The sequence below is a fragment of the Megalops cyprinoides genome, chromosome 18 (assembly GCF_013368585.1).
Source record: "Megalops cyprinoides isolate fMegCyp1 chromosome 18, fMegCyp1.pri, whole genome shotgun sequence".
Taxonomy (NCBI): Eukaryota; Metazoa; Chordata; class Actinopteri; order Elopiformes; family Megalopidae; genus Megalops; species Megalops cyprinoides.
The window spans coordinates 921923-930764 of NC_050600.1; positions in this window are offsets into that span (position 1 = coordinate 921923).

The following is an 8842-nucleotide window of genomic DNA, read 5'->3' on the forward strand; positions in this document are numbered from 1 at the left end:
CACAGCCGAGGTGTGCTCTTTGATCCATTAAGGGATAATTATCAACCAGGGCGGGTGTGACCTGATCGCAGAAGATCTGTAATGGGAAATATGCGCTGGGGACATTTTGTGCGGATCTACACATGAGATACACAGACTGTTACGACAGAGGCTACCTGGTCACATTCATTCAGGTAACTCTTTTATTGTAAACCTGGTCGTTTATAGGTCTGGAACCAGATACCTCCTGTCATTTTCACTTCACTAAACGTGTTCCCTATACAAGAAACTTAAATTTGCTTTTAAAATAATCTACAGTTGTCACGGGATGCTATATATCTCAGTGCTTTGCTGTTTAACAAAAGTGTTTGGCTAGCGTTAGCTGTAAGAGAATTCTAACTCAAACATCAACAGTTAAACAACAAAATCTCTTTTTTTTTTAAACAAAATCTCAAAATTCTTCATAAATTCAAGAAACTTAATAAATAATGTGCAACCAATGATGCAACCTAACAGGCGGTACATTCATGTTTACGCTAATATTTATACAGATGTTCACAAGCATTTGAATGTGACTACTATTAATGCTTATAAACGTCATACACCGGACTAACCAAACATTAGTTGAGGGTTATATGAAGTTCGAAAGTGAAAGTTAAAAAATCTTAAATACAGCAATGCTGTAGCTTCGTTTGAAATGAATTGCTAAAACAACGTGAAATGGAACCATGATTCAAATAGAGTTGAAAGTGTTTTAAACGTAAGAGTGACTGGTAATGCTGTAGTTTCATTAGAAAGAAACCGTTAGATTGACTTCACAATTTGACGGTCATCTTTAAATGTTGGGATCGGCCGCAATAAGGTTGAAAATGAAAGTAAACATATCTTTAACGGTAATATAGTAACGATGTTGAAGACGTGGATGCCAGTTCACATATGCCTCAAATCAGTTAATAAGGAATATGGCATTCCACCGACTCTGCGATAAGAGCTAACAGTTGGATTTAAGTTCTTCAAGACTGCTGGCATACAATCCGTTAAATTTAGGTAATGAATTTTACTTATGTAATGTAGGCCTGCACCAAAACAAAAAGTGAATAGGTGTCAATGGGTTTGTTTCTGTAAAGCTTACATTCAACATGCTGAGATGTGTTGGTATGTGGTATAACAGTCCAGGTGTGCACTGAAATACTGAAAGAGCCATACCTGTTTCAGCATTCCACCTTCATCTCCCATAGCAGAGAGCAGTCAGTCAGATGGAGGCTCTGTGTGTGCGTTCTTTCCCTCAGTGTTGAAGAGGCTCCATTCTGTGTCAGGAGTCTCCACTGGGCTCTGACAGACACCCAGCTGTGCAGAGTCCAGCGTGAGAGAGAACATCTGGAGCCCCCAGCATAGCTGCTGAGTGACAGACTGAGATCAGGTAAGAACACCTGGCACCTGATCAGAACAGCAGGCAGGTAGAACACTCTGTGGGCTTCAGTGTAAAACAATACAGACAACAGCAGAGCATCTGGATCTCACATAGAGCTGCTGGCTTAGTTATTTATTGGAGAAAATTACAAAATATTAAACTGAGGAGAACAAATGCAATAACTTAATCACAATGTTGAGTTGTACTCCTATTTACTCCTGGTAATGAATGTTTCATTAAGAAATGAAGACTTATAAATATTCATGAGACCTTAATAATCATACACCTGAGAGACACATTTTATATAAGATTAATTATTTTCTTCTTGAAATCATATCAAAATTATTTATTGTGTTAGTGATACTATTCAAATGCAAACTAATTGTAAATGACAACAGATAAACTGAAGGTTTTCCTAAGTGCATGAAAAGAACAAGAACTGATACTTCAGATGGCTGATATGAAGAAATGTATAATATAAATAATGTGAAATAATAGTGATTCTGTGTGTAAATCTTCTATTAACACTCTTTAATTTGGCATCAACACAAACACACTCCCACCCCAACAACACAAACACACTCCCACCCCAACAACACACACTCCTACCCCAACAACACAAACACACTCCTACCCCAACAACACAAACACACTCCTACCCCAACAACACACACTCCCACCCCAACAACACAAACACACTCCTACCCCAACAGCACACACACACTCCCACCCCAACAACACACACACACTCCCACCCCAACAGCACACACACACTCCCACCCCAACAACACACACACACTCCCACCCCAACAACACACACTCCTACCCCAACAACACACACACACTCCTACCCCAACAACACAAACACACTCCTACCCCAACAACACAAACACACTCCCACCCCAACAGCACACACACACTCCCACCCCAACAGCACACACACACTCCCACCCCAACAGCACACACACACTCCCAACCCAACAACACAAACACACTCCCACCCCAACAGCACACACACACTCCTACCCCAACAACACAAACACACTCTCACCCCAACAGCACACACACACTCCCACCCCAACAGCACACACACACTCCCACCCCAACAACACAAACACACTCCCACCCCAACAACACAAACACACTCCCACCCCAACAACACAAACACACTCCCACCCCAACAGCACACACACACTCCTACCCCAACAGCACACACACACTTGTGTCATTTGACATTTTTGTTTGTTGGAGGATGAAAAGATATTGGTGATCCACACATGAAATCAGAACTCACCTCGAAAAAGACAACCACAAAACACATTTACTGTGGTGAATAATTACTTTATATACTGTATAATGCTGTGCTGATTGGTGAGTGAAAAACTGTGACATCAGGCCAAACTGACTTGAATTTTGACTTTGTTGAGGCTCTTGGTAAAAAATAGTGTTTAGTTTTGTAATTTGTGTGAAAGCAATGAAAATGGCCTATTAATTTTGCAAAAAATGCTCATGAATTTAGACAGCTCTAACTTCTCTGAGATCATGGACTTCAATTTGCAGAAAACTGAAGAAACTGAGAAAACATTGACAAAAATGCACACGTCTGAAAAACATTCCCCCCGTGGTTTAGATGGCAGGAAGACACGCTATGTGATCACTGTTTGGTTCACAGGTTTCAGATTCTGAAGGCCTCTGCTGCTCTGCTGAGGGGCAAAGCATTGTGGGAAACAGACATTCTGAGGCTGTACACCAGAGCTGGGGACCACAGACTGAGCTGTTACTGTCAGAGAGCTGTCGCAGGGAAATCAAGATGGAGGGTATTTCCTCTGGTAAGTCTCTCAAACATATTTACAAAAATGTAGGGTTTGTGCTGATGAGTACACATAGTCTGTGAACTTGTAGTTTATTAATTACTTTTGAAAAGACATGTACAAAGCTTTTATTTACTAAATTTCAAGCCACTCCAAGAAAGAGTTCAGGAAATGCTGTTTAATGTTACGTGTATCATCTGGGCACTTCTGATACAGCTTAGTAGTGCCATGTTTCTCTGTATCAGAAGTGCCCAGATTTTTTTCTATGAAGGGCCAAAAATTAATCTGGATGGAGGGCCATGAGCCAAAAATAAATGTTGATGTTATGTGAAACTACATTACATTAAAATCTACTATATTTGATAGAAAATTAACATTCTAAACTCTAAATTCAAAATAATAAAAACACTACTCTTTAATCTGCTTAACAGCACACAAAAACAAGATCCTCCTCTAAACAAGGAAAAGCAGAACAGCCAAAGCACTAATCCTTTTCTGAGAAACGTAAGGGGGTTACCCATAATGCAGTTATATGAGTCCCATTAAAAATGAAACAGTGCAGACAAAAAACAACCTCACACTTGGTGTCTTCATGAGCCCACTTGTACTTTAAAAACCAAAAGCCCCAACGCAAACTGCTTTCCTCTCGCTGTCACCAAAGTCCCTGTCTGTTCAAACTCAGGAACCATTTCAATTTCTCCTGCTTCTTCCTGTCAGAGTTTGAGAGGCTACATGCAATGTATCATAAGGCCCACATCTCAAACAAACCCAAAAAAAACACAACATCCCAAACACCACAGACCCAGCACACATCCGGCTTTCTCTGCATCTGTGTAAAATGCTTTCTGTTTAAAGGAACACATAAGGCCCACAATAGCAGCATGTTTAGGGTCCAGAGTTTACATCACTTGTTGTCTTCCATGTATTTATTGCATGCAATTTAGTAAAATATTCACCAGGAGATGTATATACTGAATAGTTTTTCTTTGTTTAAAGAGGTAGGGACATACTGGTTTTAGGAAATTAGTGCAATTACATGTTAAATGCACTACCATGTAAAGTAGTGTAAAGCAACAAAACAGACGTCATTGGCAACAGGATCAGACAAATAAAGGGGGCACATGGATGTTAGTCGGCTTGTAATATGTCTTACCTTTTTGTTATCTCATTATATTTTAATATATGGCGGTTTACTGTTGTCTATTCAGTGCCACAGTGCAATACTGGATTTTACAGATTTTACTTTTATGCTTTGCATTGTTGTTTCTATAGAGATTCTAACAATTAAAATTAAAATTCTAACAATGTAATATTTCAAGTTAATTAATTTCCCCTGTTGGTAGTTGCACTTTTTCTTCTTCTGACGGATGTAACAGATACTTCCTGCGGTCTCCACGTCATTAGGCAACGTCTGTATAGGCCTATATATGATTCTAGTAAATATGAAATTCCAATGTTTTCCTAGTGTTAGCTATAACATTATTGTTGAGTGAAACAAATCAATCAACAGTTAAACAAAAAAAAAATCTACAACAATTTTGCTTATAAATTTAGGAACATACTTTGTAACCAGTACCACTAACAATTGGTACATAAATGTGTAGACTAATATTGAACAGCGTCTAAATATCCAGCTGTGTTGCAATGTACGTAATGTATGATGCACTTATTTGGAAGTTACTCTGGGTAACAGCGTCTGCTAAATGACCTAATGCAATGTAATGTAATGTAATGTATGTCTGGGTAACAGCGTCCACTAAGCACATGTAACATTGTTGTGCCAAAGGCATTTTCATTGTGTTTTTGGGATTAAATCATGCTGAGTCACTCATTTATCAATTTTTGCTTTTTTTCCTGGCCTCAAATGATTTTACCTGTCAGAATGGTTGTAGAACATGATACATATGATTTTGTAGTCACTGTATGCATTCTTGGTGTGTTTAAGGGATACTTTGATTTTAAGCAGTTCAGACATGACAGTTTTTTTCTGTCTTATTAGATTGTGTAGGATCTTCCTGAAAAGAAGAGAACATTGAGAGTGATGCTTTTGGCTAAAATGTTCATGAATCATGAAACTGATCTACCTTTATGTGTACCAAACCTATGATGCAAGTAAATATACAGTATCAGTAAAAAATATTTCATTTAAAAAAGTGTTCTCCTCAATAGTACATTACAGTCATTGTGCCTGCTGCAGGGGAGAAGAGAGCGCAGTGCTCTGAGATTGACTAGAGGCGGAGCTAACAGTGTGGAGAGACTGACAGCTGATCTATGACATGGCATTATGGGGAACCGTAATAGCCGTGAACAAGGTTAGTGTACATACATATGCTTTTATGGGATATTTCATATATTTATTCACTGTTTATTCATACCCCTCATTGAATGGGAACCAAAATATTGAATAAAAGAAGACAACATTGCTCTAATCTCTGTGAAGAGTGAACAGACTGCAGATGTGTGATCTTTGCCTGTTTTTCTCAATTTTTTGACTGTTGTTTTTCAGAAGTGCTAATTTCTTTTCAGATTTAATAATGGGTTCCAAAGAGTTGTGAATATGATACTCACTAATACAGACTCTTCGCTGTATGTCCTGTACAAAGTCAGCTGATAATTGTTTTTAATGTTAGTACTGATGTTTTGAAACAACTCCATCCATCCAATAGTGTTTTCCTTTTAATTTGCACCTCTTTGGTAGCACCTGTTGTGTTGGGTAGTTAAGGTAGAATTTGAACTAAACATGTTCTGACATTGTATATTTTACTTTATGGTTAGCTCTCTCCTTTTGTTAATAATTTAAAGTACACTGCAGATTACCATATTTTCATGCAAATGCAGGGATCTCAGTCAGGTGGGATCATCTTACAGTAACAACATCAATGTAATATAGAAATGGATGAAAATTCCACAGAAAATTCCAACTGTAGTCTTTGCAAATATTCTGATATGCAGAGGGATAGCAGGGATTTCTGTCAATAGACCTTCCTTCTTGCATTTCAGACTTATGGTACTGTTCTCTATATGTATAAATTGTGGGGAGGAGATGTGAGAGCAGCTAGACATTTTAATATGTTAGTGACTTGAAGCCATGTGAAGCTAACACTTCTGTAACCTGGACAAGCAGAAAAATATCCTAAGAGTGATGGCACTGAATATAATCACATTTTATATTTCCATCTAAGGGATGTCTGTTCTTTACAGTTCAAGATTGAGAAACAGAAAAATAAACCACTTTCTTCTTTCTTTACAGATGAAGAAAGAATGCAGTTATTAAAGAATATGTGTTCCAATGATGGTGAGTTGAGTGGAATACATTATTATACATAATAATATACATAATACATATTTGTATTCAGTGTTACTGGAATCCATCATTAGGGATAATTTGGAATTATTCCTTGAACATGATGGTATCTTAAATGATAGCCAACATGGTTTTTGCAGAGGGTGGTCATGCTTAAACCTCCTGGACTTTTTTGAGGAAGCTACAGTGTGTTTAGACTCAAACCAAGCTTATATTATCTATTTGGACTTTCAAAAGGCATTTGACAAAGTACTGCATGAGAGGCTCATATTGAAAATGAAATCTGCAGGAATTACAGGAGCTATCACTGAGTGGGTTGGAAGTTTGTTGTCTGGTAGAAAGCAGACTAACTGTGGGAGGAATTGTATCAGAGCAGGGTCCTGTACGAAGTGGAGTCCCGCAGGGATCGGTGTTGGGGCCTTTGCTATTCCTTATATACATGAATGATCTTGATGCAGAGGTTAGTAGTAAAATAGTAAAATTTGCAGATGATACAAAACTAGGGGATCTAGCCAGCAGCATAGAATCAACTAAGATAATACAGGAAGACCTAAACAGCATTCGAAAGTGGGCAGATACCTGGCAGATGACATTCAATTTAGATAAATGTAAAGTCTTGCATGTGAGAAATAAGAACCTTAGACAAGACTACTTCATGGGAGGAAAAAAACTAGAATGTGCTCAATGTGAAAAAGACTTGGTAGTAATAGTTGACCCAAGCTTAACAGGATCTATGCAGTGTGTAGTAGCAGTAAAAAAAGGATGCTGGGATATATAGCCAAAAGTATTGAGTATAAATCTAAAGAGGTTATATTAAAATTATACAATACTTTAGTCAGACCTCACTTGGAATACCGTGTGCAGTTCTGGGCACCGCACTATAAGAAGGATATTGAGGTTCTTGAAAAGGTTCAAAGAAGGGCAACTAAATTAGTTCCTGGCATGAAATATAAAAGCTACGAGGAAAGACTCAAGTTGCTTAACCTATTTAGACATAGTGAGGGGAGGCTTAGAGGTGATTTAATAGATGTTTTTAAATTTATAAAAGAACTCAATAAGGTTAACTATAATAGATTTTTTAGGGTGAGTTCAGTCTGTAGAACAAGGGGACATAAATGGAAACTAGTGAAGAGTAAGTTCCGCACTGATATAAGGAAGTATCATTTTACATAAAGAGTTATCAATACATGGAATAGGTAGCCAGGTCATGTAGTTGAGGCAGAGCCCCCTGTGTTCAAGTCCAGACTTGGTACAGTTTTGGATACTATTTACTTAGAAATGGCAAGCTTAGTTGGGCCAAATGGCCTGTTCTCGTCATAATATGTTCTTATGTTCTTAAAAATCAAACCCATTTATTACATTTTTCATAGTTGTCATTGTTATGGGATTGTGACACAATAGCAGCACATTAAACATATGTAAGTATATAAAAACATAAAAACAATGCCGTGATGTTCCTAGACCAGGTGGAAAGGCAATGTCATACACAGAGAGCCTTGGCTAAGTTTGTTGACAGGGAGCCTGCAGAAACCAATATGATAAATAAGATGAAAAAGAATAAGACTGTCACAGGAAAATTTAAGTTTGAGTATGCTTGGGTAAGCTCCATATCCCATTTCTTTAAAGAAATATGAATTAAATTGAAACCTATACAAGACTCCTGGCCACATGTTTAGACAGTGTATAGTGTAATTTCCTCATGATGTCTTTTTTTATCTCTGGCAGGATACCTTTATCCAAAGTTGGATATTGTGCTGTTGGGCAAAAAAAGGTCTGGGAAGAGTTTGGTGGGAAATACCATTCTGGGCAAGAAGGAGTTTACATTTTGGACATTAAGAAGCAAGCAATGTGTGAAGAAGCTGTGTGTGAGGAAGCAGGCTGATGCCAGTTGTCATATCACCGTGGTTCACACACCAGGCTGGAGCAGTGCTTCACTTGACAGTCAAAAGAAAATTCAAGAGAAGATTGTGAGCAGCGTGTCTCTGTTCAACCCTGGACCCCATGCTCTTATCCTGGTCATTCGTGTTAATCAGGAAATTACACCAGCAGACAGGAGGACACTGGAGGATCTTCTTACTAACAGAGTCTGGAGTCATACTGTCGTGCTGTTCACTGGACAGGAAAAACTGAAAGATACAGATATTGAGGGGCGTATTGAGAGGCAAGGGAGAGGCTTCTGGGAATTTGTACATGAAAATGTGAAGGGGTATCTTGTCCTCAAAAGCAAGAGCAGTGGCGAGGAAGCAGAGCTTCTGGAATCTTTGGAGGAGATTATTGCTCAAAAAGCAGATGAGCGCTTCTCTTTGGAAACAAGGAATGAAAGGAGCACTGAAGAAC